General features: G+C 43.0%; 1 protein-coding gene across 2 annotated transcripts in view; it reads right to left on the bottom strand.

The window, feature by feature from the left end:
• The window catches only part of SLC6A13 (solute carrier family 6 member 13), a 145,790-nt gene that overhangs the window by 89,591 nt on the left and 41,939 nt on the right, over positions 1 to 14,260 (bottom strand). The window contains exon 1 of one of the 2 annotated variants that reach the window (XM_077468956.1): positions 343 to 594. The exons of the other annotated variant lie outside the window; for it this stretch is intronic. The gene's annotated coding sequence lies outside the window, so the exon portion shown is untranslated. Of the gene's footprint in view, positions 1 to 342; positions 595 to 14,260 lie in introns of those variants that run through there. 2 annotated transcript variants of the gene reach the window in all.

The raw sequence follows: 14,260 nt of genomic DNA, 5'->3' as shown, positions 1-14,260 counted from the left end.
AGAAAGGCAGGAAGAATAGCAATGAAAACCTGACAGGGGTTCTAATCCTTCCCAACATTATGCAAACCTAGAAAAAAAATTGTTGGACATACACTTTAATGCAGCGTACACACAGTCGGATATTCAGATGGGAAATGATATGAGCTTGTTGTCGGAAAGTGCGACCGTGTGAATGCTCCATCGAACATTTGCTGTCGGACTTCCCGCCAACAAATGTTAGCTAGCAGGTTCTCAAATTTTCCGCCAAAAAAACTTTGTTGTTAGAAAGTCCGATCGTGTGTATGCGGCATAACTGTTCTGGCTTAAATAGATTTTAAGGGAAAAAAAGTTAAAAAGCAATACCTTTTTGGGGTGACAGGAGCAGGAAAGTGCGCAGCAGCGAGATACTTTTCAGGGTGCCAGCAGCCGGCTACCAGGCACGGCGGTGTGAACGGTGCGTCCTGGGTATATCCAAACAAAGAGTTCCTGGTTAGGTCAGACCGTAAGAGGTGGCAGACAGAAGGAAAGCATGCTGAAGGCAGAGATGGCACGGCTGTGGCACCCACCAGCTTCACTCTCCCAAACACCAAGCTACAAATCCCTAAGCTGGAGATATTTAAAGGACGAAGGAGTAATTGTAAACTTCTCCGCCCTCTTACATTCCAGGGTCCAGCAGTGAGAGCAGAGGGGTCACAGGGCAGCTAGAAGAGCCAATTCTGTCCTGCAGGGGCAACAGGACAAACACAACTGGGAATCACTTGGTTATTTAACCCCTGGCTGTCTACAGTTGCCCAATGGTTGCATGGTGCAGTATAGGCCTTTCTGTCCAATTCGATTTTCTCGTATATACCCATTCCCATCTCAGATATTAATTTAATGTTTTACCAGGTACCAGGACACATTCCACTTCATGCAGCAGTTCACGCAGAAATATAATAACCCTTCCCATTCATTCTGTTGGAATCTGGAATAATCACTATATTCTGTATCCATAATTCCAGATTGCCTCAAATTGGTATTAAAGTTAAAGGCAAATATTTATTATAATGTATTGCAGCTTACCAATTCATAGATCTAGGGGCTGCATTTCTTTTCTTTTTTTTTAGGCTTTCTTTCTTATATTTTCATCTGATGATCTGGCCAGTAAGTCTGTCGTTTTTCAAAGAACAAGCTTTCTTCCATATGTAGCAGTTAGACAGATGAGACAAAGCATTTACCTCTGATAGGAGTGTTTAGAATGATCCAATTTTATGTACTCATGTAAAACCTTTATCCCAAAAGGAAAACAAATGTTTGCTGTAACTGATTATAAAGTATTAGCTGGAGTCTGGCTTTAAAGTGTTAGTGTATCTAAATTTGCTAGTGCATCTAACAGTCCCCTCTCCCCTAGACTGACAACGCTGCTGTCCAAAGGTTCCCCTGTGCTCCTTCATTCAGAGTGGGGGCACTCTAATACAGGTGGTGTGTTACTGGCCAGATCACCAGGTGAAAACAAGGAAGAAAGACTAAAAAAAGAAAAACAAATGCAGCCAACACATCTAATGATTGGTAAGCTGCAATATATTACACTTTTGGGTTTGTGTTTAATACTGCTTGAAATGGGTCAGTCAACCCATTGTGCTCTTCTATATTTATAAAGTTATATTACCGTGCTACGCAGGTCTTTTGACAGTTCTTTTCTGCTCCTCATGGCTCAGTGTCTAGCCTGCTTAATGCATCAACATGAGAGCTAACAAATTCATTGACTATGAAGCCCTCGTTCACATTGAATGTGGCTTTTAAATCATGCAACTTCATCTGAAGTCAGTCAGTGCAACTTCAAAGATATCTGTGCAGATGTCTATGCAAGGCGCACCCGAAATTGCCAAAAGTAGTTTAGTAATTACTTTTTCAAATCAATGTGGCACCGCAAAGTTGGCGTCACATTGATGTGAACATGGCCATTGCTGACAATAGGGTGTGACTTGTCATGCGATTTGACCTGTCAAATCGCATGACAAGTCACTCCAATGTGAACAAGAGCTTATACACAGACACTAATTGCAATTTAAAAAGGCTCAGATTTAGTAAATTAACCTTTAAGTGTCATTCTAACCTGCTTGTTTCACCTTGTGTGTCTGTTCCAAAGACATACATTCCAGGATATGGAAACTTTTGATCAGGGCCATTTCGGTGATTTCTGTTATCATTATGATTTATATGGAGCCTGGTGAATTTAGCAGTCCCTGGCTTTTTAAACATGTTGAAATTTTCAAAAAATTATATTCATAAGTTACAGCATAATTTATTACACCTGTCTACCTGTTTTAGGCAGGGCCATTTTTAAGGCAGGGCAAAAGGGGCAGCTGCCCTGGGGTCAGTCACTGTTGTGGGGCCCAAAGCAGCTACCTTATACCTTATGTACCACCTGCCCCACCCTTTTAGATTGTAAGCTCTTCTGAGCAGGGCCCTCTTAATCCTCTTGTATTTAATTGTATTGTAACTGTATTGTCTCCCTTTTATATTGTAAAGCGCTGCGTAAATTGCTGGCGCTATATAAATCCTGAATAATAATAATAATAATAATAACCTTATACTTGCTATCTATTTTGGTTGAAATTCCATTGTCCCTTGAACTTTTAGTCCCGTGCTGTGTCCCGATATCTCAGTGTGAAGTGTTGCTACTAATGCTGCCTAACTGCCCTATTGTGTACAGATGACTTACCTGCAGAACCTGTGTTTGCATGTAAATAGCCTGCATTGATATGTAAATAGCTGCTGCATTCATATCTAAATAGCCACAGGCCTGCTGCATTGATATGTAAATAGAGGCAGCATTCAAATGTATATCATGCCCCCCTGAAGTCATATTTACCATCACCTATACTGAATGCTGCCCACTGGGGAGATAAAGGCGCATGCTTGAAAGCCCTGCCTACATCTGTGGTCATTCAGCCTAACATCAGACATGTTCTGCAAAGGTAAGCAAATTGGTGGGGGAAGGTAGTGTGGGGTGTGCAGAAGTTGGCATAGAAAGAATTAGTTTGGTGTGCACAGGTGAGCAAGGAGGGGATGTATAGAGGTAAGGAAGGTGGGTGTAAAGATAATCAGAAGAGGCAGTTAGAGTTGGGTGGAGGATTGGAGTGGAGAGGATGGGGGAGGTTTGGGGTGCAGAGGTTAGCAGGGGCAGGCTAAATGTCTTACTTACATTGGTGGTCAGTGTAAATCTTCTCATTACATTGGGGCTTGGTGTAGAATCCTTTCATTCACACTGGTGGCCAGTGTGAAGGTTCCCCTTACATTGGTGGTCAGTTTAAATCGTTTGTTACATTTGTGGTTACTGTGAATGCTCCTATTACATTAGTGGTCAGTGGTCAAATCCCCTTTACATTGGTGATCAGTGTAAATCTTCTCATTACATTTGGGCTTGGTGTACAATCCTCTTATTCACACTAGTGGCCAGTGTGAAGGTCCCCCTTCTTACATTGGTGGTTACTGTGAATGCTTCTATTACATTAGTGGTCAGTGTAAACCCCTATTACATTGGTGGCCAGTGTTGAGACTCCTCTTTATATTGGTAGTCAGTAAAATCAGCATTGCCATTGATCACACCCTCCCCCCCCCCCCCAACACTGCCACTGATCCCAGGAGTTTGAGGATCCCTAGGAGTTATCTGTCTGTTAAGTTCTCACACCACCCCAGTCCATGGTGTGCAGGCAGGTGGAGAGCAAAATTGCATAGGGTGGGGGCAAGAAAATGTCTGTCCAGGGTCCAATCAACATTAAAGATGGCCTTGGTTTTAGGGCGTTCTCACCTTTTTTGTTCTAGCTCATCATGCTACATTCTCCACAATATAAATTATTAATAAATAAACTCAAAGCTTGGATGGTGGGAGCTCCTCATATTGGGTAAAAGAGGTGTGCAGACCTGGGAACTCAGTGCAGGAATGGAGGGAGCCCATCATAATGAACACTGTAGGTATACAGAACCAGGGACTTAGTTCAGGGATATTAGAAGCCTCTTATATTGGGTGCAGCGGGTGTGCAGACCCAGAAACTCAGCCCCAACACACGGGCTTGCTTAGATGTGCGGCTACGAGGGCATCCATTTTCACACACAATGGTGGGAGCCCCTCATGGTGGGATTAGCAGTTGTACAGAACCAGGAACTCAGTGCAGCAATGGTGGAATCATTCATTATGTGTACAGCAGGTTTGCAGACCTGGGAATTCAGTCTCCGCAAAGTAGGAACCCATCATAATGGGCACAGCAGGTGTACAGACCTAGTAAGTCAGTGCAGGGATGGTGGGAAGCCCTCATAATTGGCTTAGCAGAAGTACAGACCTGGGACTTAGATTAGTGATGGTGGGAAACCATCCAGATGGCCACAGTAGGTGTACAGCACTGGGATGATAGGAACCCCTCATTATGGGCATATCAGGTGTACAGACTTAGGAACTTAGCACAGGGATGGTGGAAGCCCCACATAGTAGGAAAAGTAGGTGTGCCTAGCCAGAAACTCAGCACAGGAATGGAGGGAGCCCCTCATAGTGGGAATAGCACTTGTGGATATCGGTGCAGCAATAGTGGAATCATTCATTATGGGTACAGCAAATTTGCAGACCTGGGAACTCAGTGCAGGGATGGTGGGAACCCCTTGTAATTGGCTTAGCAGAAGTACAGACCTGGGACTTAGTGATGGTGGAAACCCCTCATAATGGGCACAACAGGTCTTCAGACCCAGGAACACAGCATAGTGATGGTGGAAAACGCAAAAGAGCTTGCAAGAAAATGCCCCCACCAAAGGCATAAAGACAAACATATGCTGCAATCAATTTAAGAGCAATCCGGTTGCTCCACCAGGATGGTGCTCCCCCCACAGACACAGAAAAAGTACACAAACTCTAAGTAGACAGTAACCTGAGAGAATAAAAACATATAAAGTAGATGTGAACCCCCCATCTCTACAATCACATATCAGCTCTAATGTGTTATTGTCTCTAATTGTGTTGTTACTCTGTCATACAGGCTATAATTATCTGTGATGATGCATATTATGTTGGCATGGTCCACTGTGATCACCATTAGAAAATCAACCGTATCAAATTCCATGCAGACATCACTGGACTGCATGCAGAGAGGACGTGGCTGCAAAGAGGTTGAGGGAGATCAGCAGCACTGATTTGCAACAAAGGACAAAAATAGGGGGAAATCACAAATAAATGGCAACTGTTTATGATACACAGTGCATAGAGCAAATTCATTGCCATCCAGCTGGGGTTTATATCTAATTGAGGACTATTGATTCCCTTTAGCCTGTTATAACCCCTTGGCTCTTCCTGGGTTAATGTGCTGTGTATTTCATGCTTTCCTGCATACGCTGCACATTTACTTAACTATATAAAGGTGACTCTCCCCCCTCTGAGTGTCGCCGCCCTGCTGTTCACTGTCATCTCTCAGAACATCTGACAATCCAGCTGCCGTCGCAGTGTGCGGTCCAGCAGATGCATCCATAGCTCAAGGGCTGGAGAGAAATAGCATCCCAAAAATTCCAGAGTCTGCAGGGGGCCCCCAGGAATATGGATAACCCTGTCCTTGCCAGGATGTAAAAATGAGTCTTGAATCAACAGATATTTCCTGTGTGGAAATTAGTAGATATTGTAGATGGTGAAAACGAATACTATGGGGGTTTTACGAAAAGCAAATCCACTTTGCACTGCAAGTGCACTTGGAACTGCAGTCGCTCTAAATCTAAGGGGTAGATCTGAAATGAATGGAAGCTCTGATGATTTTATCATCCAATCATGTGCAAGCTAAAATGCTGTTTATTTTACTTGCATGTCCCCCTCGGATTTACAGCGACTTTACTTCCAAGTGCACTTGTAGTGCAAAGTGGATTTGCCTTTAGTAAACAACCCCCTATATTCCCACAAGTGCTCTGAGCTCTATCTTCTCTACAGAAGATTTGTGTCCTGGGAAAAGAAACCTTGTAAAGCTGCTGACACACTTGAGGGTTGGTTTAATAAAGGCAAATAGTGGATTTCACAAATGCAGTTACACTCTGCAAGAGCAGTTGCTCCCGAGCTTAGTAAATGAGGTAAACCTTAACTGTGCAAAGAATACCCAATCATGTGCAAGGAAAATGAAAAAAACTGTATTTTTGCTTGCACACGATTGGATGGTGGAAGTCAGCAGAGCTTCTGCTCATTTACTAAGCTCTGGAGCAACTGCACTTTGCAACATGCACAGCCTATTTGCCTTTAGTAAATCCACCCCTTGGAGTCTGATTTCCAGGGACTGTCCCTGCTTCTAAAACTGTGTCCCTGGAAATGTCCTACAATAGCACAAGAAAAAGTCATCACTGGTGGAATTGTTTTTTTTTTTTTATCTATCCCCTTTGCCTTTAACCTCTGCCAGTATGATTATGTTGGATTTTAGGTGCTGAAAGCGGTACAATGTTTTGCATGGAAATTTGGCGTTTTAGATTGTAGGCCTGTAATTCTTAGGAATAACTCTCTTAAATCTGTCCAAACCAGAGTCTAGCAGACATCCCGGGTATGATAAAGTTTGAAAAACAAAATCATAAATGAAAATATAATAAATAAATATAAATAATTATACCAAATAATAATATAATAATAAGAAAAATTATTCAATAATGTAATCAAATCAAAAACACAGAAATTTGCTCAGTTTCAGAATTGTCACTGTCATTACTTTTCAGTATTTGATGACGGATCTCCCCACAAATCGCTATCCCTCAATTCTGCGAGTGATTCTAATTTATTATCGCTGTTTTCTAGCTGGTCTAAAACCACTTTTGATGTAAAGGGACAGTTTTGGTTGCTATGGACAATCTCCAGTTTCCAGGCAGAAAGAACAGTTTTTATATTATAAAACTGCATGCAGGGCACTTGGCAGACCACTAGGGACAAAGGGGATGTGAAATTATTACATACAGCAATGTAATCTGTAAGATTACATTATACTGTATGTAATGTGTGTGTTTCACTTTTTGAATTTGGCGCCGTTCTCCGCGCTCATGCGTCGCAGCGCTCTCAGGGAACAGAGCTCAGCTCCGTGATAGATTGAGCGGAGGACAAGCTGCTTGCACTGCGGGGAGACATCACTGGATCCAGTGGATAAGCTAAGCATATTCATCCTGGATCCTGCGATGCGATCCCGAGTCTGGCCCAGGGTTACCTCTAATGGTTCTGAATTTTCACCCCGAGCCAGACTTGGGAATACCGCTAGGGGGGTTAAAGCTGAACTCCAGCCTTACCTTCAGTCTTGCACTGTTGTGCAGGCGTCTTCCCTGTACTGAAATTGCTTACTCTGACTTTACTGCACACTGTGAGATTCTCACAATGAGGGTTATTTACGAAAGGCAAATCCACTTTGCACTACAAGTGCAAAATGCACTTGAAATTGCACTGAGAGTGCACTTGGAAGTGCAGTCACTGTAAATCTGAAGGGTAGATCTGAATGAGGGGAAGCTCTGCTGATTTTATTATCCAATCAAGCTAAAATGCTGTTTTTTATTTTCCTTGCATGTCCCCCTCGGATCTGCAGTGACTGCACTTTCAAGGGCACTTTGTACTTGTAGTTATCACTTGTAGTGCAAAGTGGAGTTGCCTTTAGTAAATAACCCCCAATGCGCTTCAGAAGCTGCAGCAAGTCAGAAAGAACCTGCCCCATTTGCTAGCATGTACAGTTGCTATTCACATTTTGATAGAGGCGGCTGTGAGTGCACTTTGGCATGAATGTCCTGAGTGCCTGAGAATTTTATCCATTCCCAACACTTCTCTAGACCAGCCTTTTTCAACTAGGATGCCCAGGCAACCTGGGGTGCCTTCAGGTTTATTTAGGGGTGCCTTGACAAAATTGCTAGATATTGCCCAAAAATTTTATACAAGCCAGTGGATGGATGAAGCCTGCCCTTTAGTTACAAAAAGCCACAGGTTTTCATTCCGCACTATTACAACCTTCCAGCTGCCAGTGTACTGACAACCAATGACATACCTCCCAACTGTCCCTGATTTCGAGGGACTGTCCCTGATTTGGAGCAATGTGCTTCTATCCCTCATTCCTCCTCATTTGTCCCTCATTTTGGTCTGATCTATATAGTTGTATATAAAATGCACTTTTTATCTTTCAAGAAGTGTTTCCTAGTGATAAACCTTTCATTCAATTTCTAAATTGCGGCATTTGTACATTTTTTTAAAGCCAATATGAAGGAATAGTAGTGGTAAAAAAAGCACTTGTGGATTTAATTAACCTTTTTTGGGGGGTTAATTCTCGTTTAAGGGGGTGTGGCAAGGGGCGTGTCCTATGCCTACATACATTTGCTAGTAGGTGTCCCTCATTCCCATCTGAAAATGTTGGGAGGTAGCATTGTCTAATCAGTACCAGTGTGCAAAGGTGTGTTTGCTGTGGAAGAATAAATCACCTCTAACATTGGTAATCCTACATGTGTGGATGTTGCTCCAATGTCTAAAAATATTAGTTTTGTTTCTTAACATTTTTGAATGGGGTGCCGCAAGATTGTGAAGAATTGCCTGATAAAAGGTTGAGAAACACTGCTCTAGAGTGTCCCTTTAATAGTGGAGGCCTAATGCAAGAAACGGGCTGGCTCTTGGGAGGAGTCTAATGTACACTATGAGAGAAAGCTCACAGTGTGCAGTAAGCAATTTTGGTCTAGGAGAGGGATCTGTACAACTTTGACTGAATATAAAGTTGGCCATATATTCAACCAATTTCTATTGAATCTTTCACAATTGTTTTTTTTTTTTTTTTTTTTAACTCTTGCCAAAGGCGCCAGCTGAAAAACTGTCAGCTAAACAGTGCTGGCAGTGAACAGTGTATTCAGAACACAAGAGCTTGCACTGCAAGATTCGCCCCCCTCAGTACGGTATAGCATGGATGGAGAAATCTTTTAGACTGCTGTTATTTGACCCCCAATTTTTACAAGTACAGCGGGAAAAATAATTATTTGATCCCCTGCAGATTTTGTAAGTTTGCCCACTTACAAAGAAATTAAGGGTCTATCATTTTTAATTTTATAAATTGAGTTGCAGTTCAGTGACTAAAATAAGTATTTGATCCCCAAGCAAAACATGACTTAGTACTTTGTGAAGAAACCCTTGTTGGTAAGCACAGAGGTAAGACGTTTATTGTAGTTGGTAACCAGGTTTACACACATCTCAGGTCCACGCTTCTTTACAGATCATCTCTAAATCCTTAAGGTTTCTTGGCTGTCACTTTTTAACTCGAAAAATCAGCTCCCTCCATAAATTTTCTATAGGATTAAGGTCTGGAGACTGGCTAGGCCACTCCATAACCTTAATGTGTTTCTTCCTGAGCCACTCTTTTGATGCCTTGGCGGTATGTTTTGGGTAATGCTCATGCTGGGAGACCCATATACGACTCATCTTCAGTGTTCTGGCTGAGGGAAGAAGGTTCTCATCCAAGATTTTACAATACATGGCCCCATCCATTGGCCCCTCAATGCAGCAAAGTCGGCCTGTACCTTAAGCAGAGAAATGGCCCCAAAGCATAATGCTTCCACCTCTGTGCTTGACTGTAGAGATGGTGTTCTTAGGGTTATAGTCAGCATTTTTCTTCCTCCAAACAGGACAATTCGAGTTAATGCCAAATAACTTAATTTTGGTCTCATCTGACCACAGCACTTTCACCCAATCCTTCTCTGAATCATTTAGATATTCATGGGCAAACTACAGATGGGCCTGTATATGTGCCTTCTTGAGGAGGGGAATTTTGCGGGCACTGCAGGATTTCAATCCAGGGGGCGCATACGCAAGGCTGACTAGGCAGGACATGGCTGCTTAGCACTCTGCACCTACCGGGACCCGACAACCTCGATACGCTGAGTAACAACTGCATACCGCATCCCCACAGTGATCCACTTCTTACTGAGACCCCAGGGCACATACTGACAGGACATACAGTGGAAGAAAATCCAAGCTGAAGCCAGTGAACTGTCAAGAAGCGCTGACGAGAGCCACATTTAAAATGGCGGCCGCACATTTGTACACTCTTCTCAGGGGACTCCGGTCCACCCGGCAGACTCTGAAGATTGGCTCACAGCCTTCCATGTGTCCACATTTACCAGACGCCTACACTCCTCCTCTCAAATACATCGCAAGCTTACCAACTTCGAGGAACTGTGCTCGCTTCTAGAAACTCCCAAAGACCTCCTATCCTCCTTATATAACCTACTACAGACTTTAGCACATGATCAACTCCCGCATTACACTAGGCTGTGGTCTGCGGACTTGGGTGAAGACATCTCTGTGCCGGAATGGCAAACCTCTTTTCACTTTACACATAAGTCAACCATCTCCTGCTACTCCCAAGAAAAGAACTACAAGCTCTTGTCCAGATGGTACAGAGACCCTGCAACTTTACAAAAAATCTTCCCGTCTACACCAGCCACCTGCTGGCGCTGTGAAACCTCAGTCGGAACTTATATACATGTCTGGTGGGACTGTGAGAGGATCCGCCCCTTCTGGACACAGGTTTTTGAATGTTATAATCTTTTATTTGATAGACCGGTTCCTATCTCTCCGAAAATTGCATTACTCTCTATACTGCCCAGGTCTATTAAATCGAGGCAAAGATTGCTCCGTTTCTTTATGTCCTCTGCTAGGCAATTGATACCTGCTTATTGGAAGACAAAGAATACTCCTCCATTGTCACGGTGGGTATCAATTATGAATGACACCATGAGAATGGAGGAGATGCTGGCGCTGGACAATGACACCTACGCCAAATTTATAACTCGATGGTCGATCTGGCTCCACTTCTTCTCCTCTGACACTTTGTTGAACAAAATTTCGAATGCATAGGGACACTATGGGCTCTCTCTTACCCTACCCCCCTATCCGTATCTATTCCCCTTCTCCCCCTCCCTCTACTCTCCTCTCTCCTTGCTGTTCAGCTCACCCCTCTACCACTTTGTTCCTCTTTGTTTTGTTCTTCTCTTCTCTTTCCTCTTTTCTCTCTCTTTCTTTCTCCTTTATGCTATTGTTTAAACATTGCCTCATGTAGTAACCCATGAGCATCTCTCACTAGTATGACCTCGTGGATCAGAGAATAGGCTATCTTCCCAATTCTCCAAGCTTACTGACGGGGACCAGCTGTGACCGAAAGTCATTAGCCGGCCCCCCGTAAATGTATTTCTGTTACTGTTCTTTGCTTGCATTTATCTCATGATGTTTACTGTTTTACTGTTTTCTCTTGAAATACACCAATAAAAATATTTTCAACACTAAAATGGCGGCCGCACCATCTTCCCGCTCTGCACTGCCACATGTGCAGAAACAAACCCGGAATTTACATTACTCTCAGTGCAATGTGTCCAACTTCAATTTTGGGTTGACTCCCATTAGCCTACAAAAAACCCCTCCTGGCTCAGACCTCCTTAGTCAATTTGAACAGGTTCTACAAAAGGCCCTTCAAAACACATCAGACACTATCACTGAAAAGCTCACGTGGGAAATTCGTGAGGTGGGCCGCCGTGCGTTTATTCTGGAACAGAGGCTGGATGAGCTAGATGGCGTCACCACTAACCACAATGATGAATTGGAAGCCCTTAGGGAGGAAAATTCTTCTCTCTATAACCGCCTTGAGGATTTTGAGAATAGAGCCAGGAGGTTTAACCTTCGTGTCCGTGGCATACCTGAGGCTATAGAGGATCTCCAATCTACCATAACAGAGCTCTTTCAGGAACTCGCCCCATCGATTCCCATTGAAAGCCTAGAGATGGACAGGATCCACAGAACTCTGGCTCCCCGAAAAGAAGAGGGGCCCCCCCCCCAGAGATATTATTATAATACTACATTACATCCGCACCAAGGAACAATTAATGGAAGCAGCCCCTCATTGACCCTCTAGGGACACTGTTACCAAATCTTCCAAGACCTCTCACAACAAACCCTCATCAAGCAAAAAGCGATGAAGCCACACCTACAGATCCTCCAACACCATCACATCTCCTATCGTTGGAGTTTCCCTTTCGCCTTCCGCTTTTCTTACAAAGGTACCTCCTATACCTGCAAATCAGCAGATGACCTCCTCACCGTAATCCAAGATCCCCGCCTGTCAATGCCAGAAAATGCTGCTGAAGGGTCCAAACACGGAACAACATCAAGCTCCCCCAAAAATCAACAGGACAATACTGAACATCAAGCCCACTCCAGCACCCACAAGAGAAGCCACTTTGCTCACCACCACCAGCACCACGAGATCAAATGGACTGAAGTAGCTCCTATGGGTGATATTATGCCTTAAGGACCTTTATATGTTTTCACCACGCACACTAGGACCTGATGGATACAACCCCCTGGGACAGACCTTATACTCTGCCTCATGATGGGTTCTCCATCTTAAGGTTACTTACGAAAATATTATCAAAGATCCAGAAGGGTGATATCTACTACTTACTGGTCTCTTGCTAGACAGCAAAATGACCATTGTTTCATATTATGCCCCTAATAAAAACCCATTGTCATTCCTCTCCCACTTAATTCCAAAAACTAGATTGAAGACAATGGTAGATAGGGCCTTCTGTGCTGCTGCCCCACATTTGTGGAATGCCCTACCTGATAGTCTGAGGGCTCCTCAATCTACTGATTGTTTTAAAAAAGGACTAAAGACTTTTCTTTTTAGCAAAGTTTTTTGTTCACGTTAGATGTATGCTTTTGTTGTATTTTTTGTATTCATGTAGCACTTTGAAATCTTTTTGATGAAAAGTGCATTATAAATAAAATGTATTATTATTATTATTACTTTTTCTTCATAGTGGAATCCCATAAACAGGGTACCCTCATGATAAGTGGTGACTCGAATCAAGTACTATACCCAATTTTAGATAAATCACTGACTCCCTTAAAGGTTCATCGCCTCGCCTACCAACAGCTCCTTAACCAACACTCCCTCCTTGATTCATGGCGAGAACAAAACCCTAAAAGGTGACAATATGCACATTATTCCCATCCCCATAAGTAGTTCTATTTGTAAACATCAGTACCTCACCACTTATACCAAACTCGTTAATCATCCCATGCGCTTGGTCAGACCACAATGCAGTCTTGACGACTTTCTCCTGATTGATCCCAAGACCCAAACTCTGAACCTGGTATATAAATGAGTCTACTAGCCAATCCAACGTATCAACAAGAAAAAGCTATACAGGACTACCTAATAAATAATTCACCCAGGGATACAAACCCCATGACACTATGGGAAGCTCTTAAACCATCCATCAGAGGGGTTTGCATCAGCCAAGCATCCTATCAACGTAAACTAAAACGACAACTTCATAAGCAATTAGATGAAGCTTTCTACAAAGCTAATGAGAATTTTCAAAACATGCCCTCTCCTTCAAATAAACTAACCTATGATAAAGCAAGATTAGGACTTGATCTCTTCCTGATGGTCTTGGCAGAAAAGATTCTCCGCAAATCTAACACACTTTCTACATGTAAACAAACAAGCTGACCACATTCTTAGCCTTAACACTACGTAGGACTGACTACACCCCGAAACCAATCTGACTTCAAATAACTAAGGATAGGTACTCTAGTAACCCACAAAAGATTCTACATGTGTTCCGCAGAAAACCATTTGACCAAACACGTGTAGATACCCTTTTATCCACTTCCCTCCCTCTCCACTGCTCAACAAGAACAACCCTTGACAAACATTTCTCAGATTTAGAAGTCCAATCCGCAATTAAAACATTAAAACTACACAAACGCCCAGGCCCTGATGGCTTTTTGGCTACCTACTATAAACGCTTTCATACCTTACTATCCCCTTTATGGTTGAAGAATTCAATTATCGCCTCGTAGGTTGTTCCTTTCGCACAGAATCCCTCTTAGCATCCATCTCCATCTGTACATTAGACCCTCAAAAACGTGGACTCATCTCAGATTTGTACACCCAACTACTCTAACACACAAACTCTTCCCCCCCCATCCTATACTATCAAATGGGAGATTGATTTGAATCTACAATAAGACACATTAGATTGGGCTCAAATCTGGCAAGTTACAAAATCAGCCACACCAAACATAGCAGCCCTTGAAACTAATTACAAGGTACTTAACAGATGGTACTTGGTCCCTGCAAGAATATCAAAATTCCTGTAGTGACCCAGGTACACATCTACATATCTGGTGGGCCTGCCCCACAGCCCAAGCCTTTTGATCAAAAATATTCAACATTTTCTCTACCATGTTCAAAACCACCTTGTTACCTGACCCAACAGTAGTGCTCTT

The sequence above is a fragment of the Lithobates pipiens genome, unplaced genomic scaffold, assembly GCF_037356315.1.
Source record: "Lithobates pipiens isolate NorthernLeopardFrog02 unplaced genomic scaffold, aLitPip1_a1.2 Scaffold_8, whole genome shotgun sequence".
In the NCBI taxonomy this organism is placed as follows: domain Eukaryota; kingdom Metazoa; phylum Chordata; class Amphibia; order Anura; family Ranidae; genus Lithobates; species Lithobates pipiens.
The sequence above is the reverse complement of the archived record's forward strand: the minus strand, read 5'-3'. Positions and strand labels throughout refer to the sequence as shown.